Here is a 14,948-nt window from a genome sequence, read left to right as displayed (position 1 = left end):
GGGGGGGGGGGGGTATTTATTACAGCTTTCGGAACACTGTTGGATAACAAGCTTGTATCATGTTATTATACTGCAAACTTTCACTTTGAGGTTTTTCACCAAAACAAAAAAAATATTTTTAATTGTGGAAGTTTAGAGTTAATGTAGCTGAACATTTATTATATATTTTATATGGGATTTAGCAGTTATTTGTCTTATTTTGATGCAGATAAGTATGGGAAAAATCATTTGAAATATCATATGACTCTCCATGTTACATAGAGGTTCATATTATGTTTTGGTGATTCATATAATATGAAAATGCAATTCATAATTATTTATGGTCAACTTGTGAGTTTATTGTCAGTTGAGCATAAAAAAGGAGAGCTTTTTGTCAATGATGAGATCCTCATCTTGCATGTCAAAAGCACAACCCCAACAATGAAGTCAATACCAAAATACCCGTTTCATTTTACCCTGATTCCACTCATTGTCTGTCATTGACAAAGCCTCATGGAATTATAGTTGCTGCTCTAATTTTCACTTGTATAGCTTTATTCTGTCATATCTATAGTTTTTGTCTTCTTCTTTTTTTTTTTTTTTTTCACCGGTGTTGACAATATAATTAGGAATGCACCACTCTTCCAGCAGGGGTCCTGCCAGAAAATCCAGCTGACCCGGAGCGCTATTGGGCAGACCCAGCAAGACACATGGACTGTGTGGAGGCAGGGTCGCTGCAGACTGGCCTTTAGCTCTTTTTCATTGAATACAGTCTCCCACTGGTCTGCTTCTGGCTTTGAAAATATGTTTCTTTATGTCCCTGGACCCCCATACTACCACAGTACAATGAGATAATAATGAAACTGAATGAGACTCTACACACTGGACCAATTTACAAACACACAAAAGACCTGAGATGTTCCTCAGCATCTCAGTATGAGATTGGTTATTGAATTGCAAGCGATGAGGCCCACTGCTGTTGCTTTATTGTCCTCAGAAAGATTCTCTCAAGGCAGTGCTTGTCAGTCCACAATAATGGTATGATGCCACCCACACATATACACAGCTGATATTATTACAGATTAGTTAGACTAATTTGTGGCTATTTCATAAGTGCCTTCAACTCGGAGGCTACTGTATTATTTTGAATGCACTACCTGTGCATCCAGCAGTGTTATGTAGGTAGCAGACTAAAATTCAATCAGTGTCTCGACTCCACTCGGAACACCCGGCGAGGGGACAAGCATCATGCTGAGGGCCTGTGCCGACCCCCGCTAGCATGAGGTTGCAAATCAAAGCATCAGAGGTGTTTCATCTCTTCGCTGGAGTCTCAGTATTTCATCTGGGGTTAAGACTGAGAAGATGACACTTCAACTTATGGCTCCTTACATCTGCAACCACCAGGTAGGGAGCATCAGGCACTGGAAGCCCACGACTCTGATTACCTACAAAACACTTGTTTTCTCACTTTGTTCACAGCAGGGTTTCTCATATTCTCACCAGGAGTGATTCCTGCAGCCGTGGGGCAGGGAGCTGCCTCGGGTGCTGACAGAGAATGTAAATAATGGTGGCATGATAGGAAACAGTGAATAGATTTGACTGCTAATTGAAGGCTTTCATCTTGACATGGCAGACTGTGTGAATACAGATTATCATCAGTTGGAAGCAGGGATGCTGTTTGAATACTAATTTCTCTCACCAGGCTTCTTTTTTTTTTAAAAACCATTTATTTAGAGTCGTTCTACTATTTTGTTGGATGACTCAATTCTTACATAAAAATGTGCTGGTTGACGGATTAAATGAGAAATACCCCATGGTATTTAGAAGTGTGTCACAATGCTTCTGAACTTCTGAACTTTTATCTGTGACAGCTGCTGTCTGATGCTTGACTGGGAAGCAAACAGGAAAGCACAAGCATTTTTTTCTTTCTCCTCAGCCTTGTATTGTTTACTCTTTATCTCTTTTTTTGTGTTATGAGGCCATCAGAACACAACTTTAATCCCCTTCTTATTTTAAGTAACGGGAACCTACATAAACACGTTTCTTAATGTTGGAACTGTTCTGTTTTTTTTTATCCATTTTGAATCAAAAGGTTCTTGTCTGTGCAGTTCTGTTTGGTGTCTTGGTCCAAACCTGTTGATAGCAGCTCTTTGATTTGTTTAGAGAGCTGAATTGGTCCTTAAGAGAACCAAAGTCATGATGTCATCGGTTGTCTAAAAAGAAAGAAAGAAATGAAACCTGCTCCAAGGGGTTACTTTTTGAACGTTGAAGCAACTCTTCATTCATCACAAAAGTTGCCATAATGGAATTCAAACCTTTATCATTTCTGACACTGTTAACAATCTAAAAGTGACCTAGCTGCTACTTCGGTTCTTGCATCTCATTGTCTAGCCTTTTTTTGATGAGTCATGACATTTAACCCCCATTAAGGGCTGATGGGGAATGATCTTCGATAAAGGCATCTTAAAACATAATTTACCATGATTAAATAATATGAGATAATTCTTTAAAAAAAAACATATTTATCTTAACATGTGCAGTGTGCCTACTGTTGAGAAAGGCTATGATCCAAGACGTTAGTTTTGGAGGTTTTTTGGTTTAGTTGCCGTGGTTACTGTCTATCAGATTTGACCAAACAACACCCACACTGTCCTGATGGAGCAGATTAGATGAGTTTTTATGCTTCAGTATGTTTTCTTTTTTAAACCTGAACTTGAATAATTTTGTATATTGAGTCATTAAAGTTTAATGTAATGGAGAAATGTTTTTAAAGTTTTTGAAGTGGAGTTTCTGCGCCTTAAAGGCTGCAGAGAGAATAGGATGCGTTGCCTGAATAAGTAATTTCTTCTTATGCAACAAATATTTATTTGGATTATAATTTAATTATTTAGACCACTCCAACTTTGTGTGTTTCTCCCAAAGCGTCAGTATCGGGAAGTATATCATATCATATATATCAACAGCATATTCAGAACATGATACATTAAGTTTTGCAGGTGAAACTCACATGGACGCGTTGTGTCATGACAGAAGTGCAAACCTCATAGAGAAGAAGAAGCTGTCAAATCTAAGAGTGATGGCTCAGTAACATTTGTGTGACCCCATCCCACATGTCTAGTGTCAGTCAGCTCTGCTTGCGGAGGGCTCTGATAGTGTTCAGCAGGGAATCAGCAGGGGGCAATGTTCTCACATCAAAGAATCCCAGACATGCAGCAAGAAGGCAACACTTGAGTCAAGGACGGATGAGCTCAGAATCACTGGCCGGGCTCGGCATAATGGCAGCCATGCAAACATCTTTCATATCCAGCACAGCAGTCTTTTTCGATAACTGACTGTATTGTATCCTGTGCAGAGGTCTTATCATTGTTACCGGCTTGTACACCTGAATATTTCACGCACTGCCAGACTCAACATTAGCCACACATGTACAAAGTCGACAATGTTTGGGAAGCAAAAATGCATTTGAGAGCATGTAATCATGAATAATTAATGCAATTGTAACCTTCGCCATTGTGGGTTGCCTAGAAGTATTTTCAGTGTGAAAGCAAAGGCAGAGTGAGGAAGATGACAGTTTGATGACTACTAGCAGCCTAAATTGTAACTCCCTCAGTGCAGAAGTGTCCGTTAAAAGCCTGGAAAGTAAAAGAACATGTATCAAACGGCAACATCATGATTTACCGATTCATTCTCTGCCAAGAAATCACACTGTGGCGACACTTATCTGTAGAGGCCGCTACTGCAGTGGAACAGAAAAGGTCTGATATAATCTAAAATGGATAAAAGGGAATAGATTAATATATTAAGCTAATGAAAGGAGAGAGACAGAGAGAGAGAGAGAGAGAGAGAGAAAGAGAGGGGGAAAACAGGCAGGCCGAGAGGAGTTCTTTGATTTAATTTTGGGAGAGTTCAAACTGAATGCGCACTAAATTCAAAAGCAGTTTGAGTTTATTGTTTAACAAAAAAATATTTCCCAATCTTATGACTTGTAAACTTGTTATGTGAAATGAATGCGGATGCCGTTAATAAAGCACTAATAGGTCACCCACATTGCGTCATACGCCAGAGGAGAGAGCAGAAATATCAGACATGTCAAAATTCAATGAGATTTAGGGATTGGTTTCTCAGACAGACAGCCAAAGTTCTCCTTTTCACTGTATTAGACCGGGATTAGTTTAATCCATGTCTGTGAAATAACCCCTTCATTTTCCTGGTAATGTCTTCAATGCACTAGGTATCTCCTTGTTTCCTGAGGAGAAGGTGGGGGGGGGGGAGGGGGTAGGAGAAAATCAAGTCCACATTTCTCGGTTGTTTTTGGAAATGGTTTCAAGGAAGCTAACGCAGTTGCAGCACCGCCTGAAGAGGGTAGAAGAAGAAAAAAGGGCGGACAGGGAGAGGGAATCAAAACCCAGAGTGTGGTGGTGAGAGAGTGGAGAGCTGCAGAAGGGGAGTAATTGATTGAAGTCTCGTAGATTTCATTAAAATGTTTACATGTGTGATTACAGCATGACAGAGAGGGAATTGATTTCATTGACGGCAGCATTTCCACATACTGACGCTCAGCGAAGGCAACAACAATGCTAATTTTCCACCACCGTTTTAATAAGGTGGAACAGGATATTGTTACTGCTCTTCCAAGGAGCCCCTCACAGTGTATGGTGGGGGTAAATTGTTGTAAACAGAAATACTGCTTTGGCCTAGATTTCCCCCACACAGCAGCTATTTTATTAAGAACATCCAGCTTGCAGCAGACCAGACTCCCTTTACTGCATCTAGTCTGTAACAAGGGCTGATGAGTTTTTTGTGCTGCAGGGATGTGTTTTCTATACTTTTTCTTGTCTGAGATGGAAGTTGCTTCCTTTGGTTTTATTTTATTGTTAAGACATGCGATGGTTATATCACCTTTCATGTGTCTGCCAGTATCTCCTTGCTTATTTAAGACCTCCTTCTAAAGTTCTTTCCTCAAAATCTGCAATTGACAGCTTACATCTGTCCTGTCTGTTTCACACTGAGAGGTTTAAAAAAGAACATCTCCAAGGCAAATACAGAAGGAGTTATTTTTTTCCCTTGAAGACAGGGAGTGAAATGTGACATCCTATCCCATGCACTGTAATTTGTAAGTTGTATTGGCAGTTGCATAAAATGGTGTGTGTGTTGTGTGTGTGTGTGTGTGTGTGTGTGTGTGTGTGTGTGTGTGTGTGTGTGTGTGTGTGTGTGTGTGTAGCAGAGTTCTTCCTGACTGTCGTTGTTTTTTCCTTTGTCACACCCAGAGTATTATTAATTTTAGAAAAGAAAAGAACGACAGTATTTAAAAAAATAAAATAAAAATTTGAATCCCTCTCCACCACCCCTCTCAGTTAAGATCCTGGATTTAAAATCTAACTTCAGTAGAATTGCTGTGTATTAACATCCAACTATAACTAGAGCAACAAAAATGCATAACATGCATAATCTCACACGTTAACATTGTTATACATTATTTTTTCGTTGTAGTTATGAATGCATTCAAATAGAAAGCACTACTGTAATAATGCATCTTGTAATTGTGGCTACTTCAATGTGGCTGCATTGCTTATCCTATGATAAAATCTATAGAGTTATATTGATTATTTTTGATGCCTTTATTTGAGACAGGACACGGGATAGAGTAGAACATTTGGAGAGAGAGAGAGAGAGAGAGAGAGAGAGAGAGAGAGAGAGAGAGGGGACCAGCAAGGCACCATGGGCTTTGATGACTACAGACTCTGTACATGGGGGGCTCAACATAACCAGTGCCCTTACATATAGATTTTTTAAACTACGTTTTTGTATAGATTATGTCAACGACATGAGTAGAAAAGAGTATTTCAATCTGTCAAATGAATATATTGGATTACAAAGTAAAATAATCCAACACTGTGAATTGAATAGGATCAAGTAGTTAGAAAAGTACATCAAAATTGTTCCGTAAAATAGTATTTGTAAATGTTTTTTTCCTCTCCTGTGTACTGTTTAACATTAACTTCAGCATATATGTTCATGTTACTTTACCAAAAGAATGACAAATTATGATTATGTGAATTGAATAGTTTGCCTTGAACTGTGAACTGTGTTGTCTTAATATGTTAAACTAACTTCAGTAATTCTGCGATCTGAAACACAGAAAGTGTGAGGGTGAGAATATGAAGCATTACACTCATTAATCATTAAACCTGTTCGCTGGCTGCTAGATTGCACGTTTCATTCACAAAGACTCACACATGTGGGGTTTGGACTAACAGGAACATCTGCTCAGTGTTAACGCTGGCTGCACCTGATTGGATCGAGTGCGAGTGTAACAAGTACACCGAGCTAATGGTCTAATCACATCCGTACACATGGTCATGGTATAATTTCAGCCCTAATGCACTATTTACTTTTCATTTAGTGTTCGTTAAGCCTTCAATTAAAACAACAACAAAAATCCCAATATCAGCATCTAACCCAATTATATTAAGATTTTTTTTTATTTTGAAGAATTTTAAGTAGATAGAAAAGTATGAAATAATGTTTAATCTCTAATTGTAGATATTTTTCAGGATAGTTGGAGCAGAGAGAAAGCTGTCCAGGCTGCGTTTCTTTCCGTGTAAACAAACATGAAGTGTCAAAAATAGATGTCTTTTTTCTTTCTTGAACGTCATCTTATTCGTAGAAACTGACACAGCTGTGTTTGGGGAATAAATAAATAATCACGCACACATTTTAAGCTCCGTCATCACGCGCTCCCTCTATCTGAATGCTGCTCTGTGCTGGTATTTGCCTGTTTGTGGTCAACCCTTTCACTTGCTCATTTTCTGCTAGCCTCCCTCTGCCATTTAAAGGGCTGCTTTTGTTGCCCCATGAGCTTCAGCTGGCTGCTTCAGTAGCTAGTGGGTTTTCCATTGCACGAAAGAAGCGCAGAAGGGGTTACCGTTCATGAGATACTGGAACCATCATGCCTGGCAAGGACAATCACAGCAGCACTCTCGGTGTTGCTTAATTCTGCAGAGCTTATCGGCTCTGCTTTGTACTGCAAACCGCAGCCATGTGCCTCTGATGCTCTTGCAGTAGAAGACGTTCACTTTTCATGGGTGGTGTAATATAGCAAGTTATATTCCTCATAGATGTTTAAGTGCCTAACAAGGATGTGTCCTATTTATCAAAATAAATAAGATATTACTGTTTTGAAAGATGTTGTCAAAAAAACAAAATGTAAATTTGCAAACCGGTGTTACGTTTGATTTCGTCTCTGCACATCTCATGCTGAATGAAATGTTCATTTACTTCTGTTGAGGTGAATGCAACATTGTTAAATCTCTCTGTGCTTGGCTGTATTCATCTACTGTCAAGTTGATCTGCAATTCTCTTTGTGCCAGATCCTCTCCGAGCATCTACGATCCAGACGCACGGGGGAGAAAAACCTTGAAGAGGCGCATGAGAAGAAAACCAGCACATTTGGGTATGACTAAAACCTTCAAAGCATTCTCTCCCTCTGCCAGTTTTTTTTTTTTTTTTTTTTTCTTTTTTTTTTTTGAGTGTGTCTATAGTAGAGATTCATGGAAAAGGATATTCTATATTTTCGGGAGCATGTGTTATTTGTGTTTCTCTGGACCTTGAGGTTCAGGAGCCCCACGCAAAATGAAGTGAGAGCTTGCAGCAGCTGCCAGACGACATGTTGTATAGAAATACTACCTCCTCTGATGAGGTCGAGAGGAAAGACACATTTTTGAAAGGAGAAAGGAAATAAGAGGATTAGGGCTGCTAATGTGTGTGTGCCACCTCCCCTTAAGACATTTGTGCCCTGTTGCAGAATACCTGTGGCTGACATAAGGGCCTGTTTACAACAGATTCATAGACATTCAAAAGGACAAAGACGGAGCGTTTGGATTGGCTGGAGGTTGTGTTTTTGGAAAATGTGATGCTTAATCTTTACCGAATGAAATACTTGGGTGCTGGCGGTTATAAATTTCTTGTAGATGCATGCCAGACATTGCTGAAAGGACTAATTAATCCTTTAATCTTTTCCTAAATCACATATTCTTGTAAAACAGACTTTTTAAATCCCTCTGTCACTGCATCTGAATGGAAAAAACTTTTAATGTTACCTCCCAATTTGTTGTAATTTATTATAAATCACAAGAGAATGTGGCCAACCAGCTAGGCACTAGATGGGCTTGAAAGTGTCTTGAAAACATTTAAAAAGTGAATTTATTGACCAAGAGATTCTACAAGTGTAAAAAATGATCCCAGAAATGGCGCTGTCAAAGAGGATTTTGTGTAGTTGTAAATCACTGGCCTGTGTTGCACCACACATGCAAATGATTTATTTGCAATCTAGTGTTTGGAATACTTTCCAAACACACAAAAAAATATCTGTGTTGTGCTCAAGGTTAACCCGGTCCAAATTTTCAGCAATTGTAGTAATTAGTAAACTGAGGGGAACACATGTTTATTTGCTTAAAAGGAGCAGGCAGAGTAGCCAAGTGTGATGGAAAAATGCCAAAAAAAAAACCTGAAACCATTCCCTCATTTGCGCTGTTATCAAATTCAGGTAATAAAAGGTTTGATTGATGAAGTCATTGGCAGAGCAGTGAAAAAACGCTCCCTCGCTATATTTACATCCGTTGAATCACTGCCTGCAGAGTGAATGATTTGGCATTTGTGCCCATCCGCAAACATTAATAAGACATAAATAAATAAAATAAGGGAAGGTGATTATAAATGTCTCTGAGGATGTAGAGGCAGGAAGGCTCCGACAAAAATGGTTCCAACATTTTGTATGAGCTCCCCCTCGCCAAGCCCTCTATCAGCCTTCCTAAGTCATATCAGATGTTTGGGCTTTATTGGGACTTGAAATAGTTATTAGCCTGAGCACCCACCCTGCTGGATTTATCTTCCTGCTGAATAGAGAGCCACACAATAATGAGCTATGCTTAGTGTCATATCTGTTCCCTGTCTATTCACAACTTCCCTTCCTTTAAATAAAACTCCCTCCATTCGAATTGACAGGTGAAATTGTCGCTCATATAAGAGGTAATATATCTCATAAGGGGACTGGAGTGATTTCACTGGAACTGGAATTAAAAGTGTACAAAGCCAGCCTCATAACAGCTGACCAGCTAAAGTGTCTTCTTCATTAGATTAAAGGACAAATCTCCTTAAAACAATAAAAAACACAGCCTCTGCTGTTCTGAATAGAATCCTCATCGCCAATGTCTGATTGCAGACAGTTTGCACTGAAAATCTTCTGCACGAGGGATTATGAGAGAAGGAGGAGCATTTATGCTGTTCTCTGCATGTTTCCTAAATTACACTATGCGGGTCGTTTCCATAGGGGGGAAGAGGAGCCTGCGGCGCATCTAATTCGTCTATTTTTCAAGTAGAAATAGAAATTCTCCTGCCAATTCTCCTGCTGGCAACCCAACTTCTAACATCCTGTTACTGGGATTGCAAAAGTCCGCAGGTCTGGCGATATTTCATGAAATCAGAGGTGAAACGGAATCAAGCCGTGCACTGAATGGAATGGTTATCACACATCTATAAAATCAAATTATTTAAACAATGATTTAATTATGACTTAATGTAGATCAAAAAATATCTGCAGGAATAGTTTTAAATAATTTTCACTTATAATTCCATAAACTGGCAGTTAATAAGCAATCGTGCTGGGTAAAAGTTGTTTTTTTTATTGACTTGATTAGTAAGCATTATAACACATATAGTATCTAGTATTACAGTTTAGGGAGCTGTGGTTGTACAGGCTTGAATGAAAGCTTAGTCATGAGTCATTGATGAGTTAGAGTAAAATGCTGGATTTATTTTGTAAGCTAAGATGCAGCTGTAGGCATAGCTGACGCCCAACAAAGCTCTTATTATATAGAATATTATCTGAGTGCACTGATTGAAGAGAATTCTCAGGAAAATGCACAGCTATTCACATGTGGGCCTTGTATTATAAAGAGGACAATCTATAAATGATGTGAGTTAATTTGATTTGAATGGTCTGCAGTAGCTACAGAAAGTATTTGTACAGTATAGCTGCACATGTGAAAACACCTTCGCTCTTTTGTTACCTGAACTAAAGGCTCTGACGTGCCTGAATTTCTTCCATTTTTTCCACCGCCTGTATCCCTGATGCTGGCACAATACCCAAGAATCAAATACAAGAAACCTTGGACTCCATGGAAATCCCATTCATTGGCAACAATACAGAGAAACCTAGCATAAAGAGAAAGTGCCTTTTCTTCTCAAGAGGGGACATTAAAAATATTGTTCATTCCTTTCTGGTCAGAAATATCAGGTCATGCTGATTCAATTTAACACTGCTGCAGGAGTGTAAAAAAAATACAACTCAGTGAATGGCGGGTGCACTGTTAAGTAATAATTTGTGTTTCAGAGTGGTGGCCACTGCTGCTACTGATGCTGTCGCTGTGTCTATAGGGTTGCCATGTGGCTCTTAAGTAAAAATTGGCAGAGCAAGTGAAGACTTTTTTTCTTGCTGAAAAATGTAGAAGCTTCGCCAATAGCCACTAACCGTGCAGGTGGTGGTCAGAGCATTGAGCAAGCTCGACTATATTAGATTGATTACAGGGGGAAGGTTCCTAAATTTGGAACGCTTTCACAAGTGAGATCTGAGTTGTCTCTTCCTTTATTTGGGCTACAGTGAGACTGCTCCCTGTCACTCAGGGTTACAAGCTGCTTCCCCGCCTGTGTTCAAAGTTAGACACCGAGCACAGATCGCAGCTAATGCAAACTGACAGGAAAGCCAAAACAATGTCAAACCTTTTTTTTTTCACCCTCAGTGTCACATTTTTACATTTCATAATTTTTTACATCTAAATCTAAATGTCTGTTCTTAGATAATTAGTGATGGTGCATATTTCTGCTTTAACCTCCTTTTTAGACACAGATGAAGGTTAACCTTTGCTTAATGGGAGAAAAAATATGTGACACTTTTTTTTACTTCTCTGCATGCCTCCTCGTTAACATTTCTAATATAAGACAAACTCCCAAAAATAGACAAGACAAACTTATTTTCTTGCCCTCATGATTGACTTTTATTTTGTCTGGAGTTGCTTCTTTTTTTTTTCCCAACACTTCATTAGGTTCAACACCTACTTTAGCTCCTACTGTGTTACACTGTTCTTAAAAATAAAGCTGCTATATTAATAGAAATGAATGTGGTCATCTGCAAATGTTTGAATTAGAGCAGTGACATAATGTGTTTCCGCACAAAAAAAAAGCAATTGGGGAAATACAATCAAATAAGATAACAAAAATAGCAAAAGTCCAGAATTACACATTTATATATAGTAATGGACAATAATGTACCCCATTCTGTAAATAATTCTATTTGTTACATTAAGATGATGCAATTGAATGGAACAGCACTTCAATAAATTTGATCTTCTTCAAGATTTGAATGCTCAGCTTTTTCTGAGTCCTCTTAAGACATGGGCTGATTGGGGCGCCCCAATGGTAGCCTAGCGGTTATGTCCCGTGCCCGATGTACAGAGGCTTCAGTCCTCAGCTTCTGTGGGTTCGAGTCCGACTGGGCCATTTGCTGCATGTCTTCCCCCGGAAGAGGAAAACAAATAAAAATTAAAAGATAATAAAATAAATATATATACATAAAATAAAAAAACATGGGCTGATTAAACTAAATCATTATATTAAATGCTGTAGTTTGTGTTGCTGTAGTGTGTGTTGAATTATAATGAGGGGTTAAATATGATTAATGTAACCACACAACAGTTGGACATATTCTCCTCCTTTTGTTCTTACACATTATAACAATACTTCAGAATTAGATATTAAAGTTCACTAATACATGTGTTATAAATATCCACAGTTTGTCACATCATTGATGTCAAGGTGTTATGTCAAAAATATTACAATATAGATTTTGTCCTTATAGTTGTGTGAAAAAAATAATTGCTAATTTCTTCAGGCAAATATCCTAGAAATTAGCAGTTTTTTTAATGATGAATTGAAGGATTTCGTGCACCAGTTCCCGGTGATTGACATGATATAAACCCAGAGAGTTATTAAAAACTTGGACTTTTACCAGCGGTTATAAAAACACAATAATTGTGATTGAAATAATTTTTGACACTCACATTTTGGGGCGACCTAGGGATTCCAGTGCCTCCATCCGTGCTCTGCTTATGTTTTTAAATGTCTCGCTGCTGTATAAATCACAGCGCGCCTTGCCACTGCTGTGTTCCGTGTCATGCTGGTAATGACATAACTTATTTGTCAGTTCACAGCATCTAGTTTGTCGCTCCCATCATTCTGTGTTTGGATAAACATTTGGTCACTTAGAAACACAACTGTCCCCACTGTAAACTGTGAAGGGATATTCAACAGCAATGTCCACAACGCCACTTAGGATTGTTTAGCAAGTCGAAGAGGTGGCCACAAGGAGCTGGAACATGATGGTGTAACACAAAAACACTGTCCAATTGACTGATATTAGTGTCAGGTTCTGTTGTTAACACGACTGTGGTGGTCTATTAACTGCTATAAGCGCAGACCCTATGTAAAAACTCACATCGCTGCATGTTGTCACCACATGTCGTCTTCACAGTAACATAATTTCTATAATAGGTGTCTGCTTACTCTTGGTATCCACTGTATAATCAATGTAGAAACACTCCTAGGTGCTGCTTTTGTGTCTAAAATGATATTAAAACTGATAGTTCAGTCTCTAAAAAGTACAACTGTGCAGTATTTTAAAAGTATGAAGCTGCAATGCTGCAGAACTCTGTCACTGTTTGCTTTTCACTAACGGTGGATTTCTGGAGTTGAAGAGTGAATTTTGTCACATCATATGGGGCTTAAAACACAAAAGGTTAAGAAAACATAACCTGCCTATCTGGGGCAATTTGTTGTGGAAGGTCCTGCTGCTTTCCTTAATTCCCAGTGCAAGAAAACAAACAAGGAGAAAATAACTATGTGCCCGTGAGAGAAAATGACACACGTTGGTGGTCTAATTCCATATAGTGCAGTCAATGGAGTCGAGCAAGAAAACATGATGCCTAATCAGATAATTGGGTCCAGAAGTTGGCCAAATTATCTTTTCTCCTGTTTCAGTCACAGCTGGTGTCAACCGTGCAATTTTGATTTTTAAAAAAAACATCACAATATTTTTTACAAGGGTGGGATGAAACCTAACAGATGGGGCATGCAAGCCTCAAAAATGCAGCACGTTATGAAACATAATTGATAACCGAGGGAGAAGTTAATCTGTAAACAAGTGGCCAATCTGTTGCTATTATTTAGAATGAAGAAAGAATTCATGAATTTGAATTTAATTGAATAAGATATTTAGAGCCATAAAATTGAACTGATTTTTAAATTATTATTTTTGTTTTTAACCGGCATTCAAATAAAAAAGCCAGTTTTTACACACCACCAATTTTTTTGGGGGGGGGTTTATATTCACCTAGCTTGTTTTGCCTTCCCACTTCTTCAGTATGTATTTTTTCACGTTTAATAATTGACCTATTCCCTGTTTTACCAGATGCCGAATTTCCTTTTTCTCCTCGCTACATTCCAGTTTATCTAAAGCTTATATGTTAATGAGCAGGGTGTATCCACGATTGCTCACCACAGCATACACACGTATAAATCCTGTGTGTGTGTGTGTGTGTGTGTGTGTGTGTGTGTGTGTAACGATCAAGCATTTTTATCCAGTTTCAGAATTGTTCAGTAACCTCCATGTTTTGCATCACTGTGTACTCTCCTCCAGTGGCTGAAGCATTTTAGCTGATAAGTAATTGCTATAAAAAAATAGAACTCTTGTGCTACTTGGAAGAACTGGCATGTATGACATTTTGTGTCACAGAACATACTGTACGTTTTAATGAAGCTACTATAGTGCGCATACAACTATTTAGTCTTTTTTTGGGTCAAATTCCTTGAATAAAGGATTATCCTATCTTGTACAGGAACAGAATTTGTAATTAAATGGAATTTGTTTTGCATTCATTTCCAAAGAAGTTCAAACCCCCCAAACCCTGATAAACACAATAAATGCCTGATCCTTGTGCAGTTTAAAAAAAAGTAATCTCTGCAACAGTTGTGTTCTGTGCTCTATGAAAATCTAATTTTGAAATGAAACCCTTCACTTGATACAGATTTATCCAATTATTTTTTTCCCTGTTTACTTATAAATTAAGCTCTTGTCAATATTGTACGAAGCAAATGTGAACATGTTCTCCATCTGCTCATGTCATTAGATCTGGCTGTGAGGAGTTGCTTGCAGACTGTAAAAGTTTTATCTCTGTAGAAACCTCTGGGCATTACCATTGGGAGAGATTTACCCTGTCCTCTGCTGTTTCATGTGGTTGGCTGATGTAAAGCTGCAGCGTCAACTGCGTAGAGATGCACCAGCCGATCTCCGTGCAAATGCTGCGAGTTGTGTTTGAGGCACGTGAAGATGTTACATGAAGCATGCATTCTGCTAGCCTTCTTGCTTACAGCTTCCAGCCAAAGATGATGTCACTTCTTGCCCTGCAGAGGAGTAATCAGTCTCCTGCATGCCTAAAGGGCCCCTTAGGAGTTATCAGTCTTTGATAGTTGTCTCTATTGCAGCTGATTCAATCTGTAACACCACTCTGGGCCCTGTGTGAGCATATACCAAACATACTTAATCATTGCTGTTGTTGGAAGTCGGGGAAATCCTCCGCGAGCCTTCCTAGTTATGTTCTAGCTGCAGAGTATTAATATCAGAGCAGACAAAGTGCTACCAAGTGCAAGAGGTTTGATTACATATATACACATGACAGAGAGAGACGAGAGCGACAGGGAGCACGCACACACCCGCAGGCTGATACCAGCACACAGAGACACACACACACACACACACACACACACACACACACACACACACACACACACACACACACACACACACACACACGGCTCAGTGTGCCACTTCCTCATCTCCTGCTGCTCTGTCCTTAAACCTC

The sequence above is a fragment of the Labrus bergylta genome, chromosome 4, assembly GCF_963930695.1.
Source record: "Labrus bergylta chromosome 4, fLabBer1.1, whole genome shotgun sequence".
In the NCBI taxonomy this organism is placed as follows: Eukaryota; Metazoa; Chordata; class Actinopteri; order Labriformes; family Labridae; genus Labrus; species Labrus bergylta.
This window is presented reverse-complemented; position numbering follows the sequence as displayed.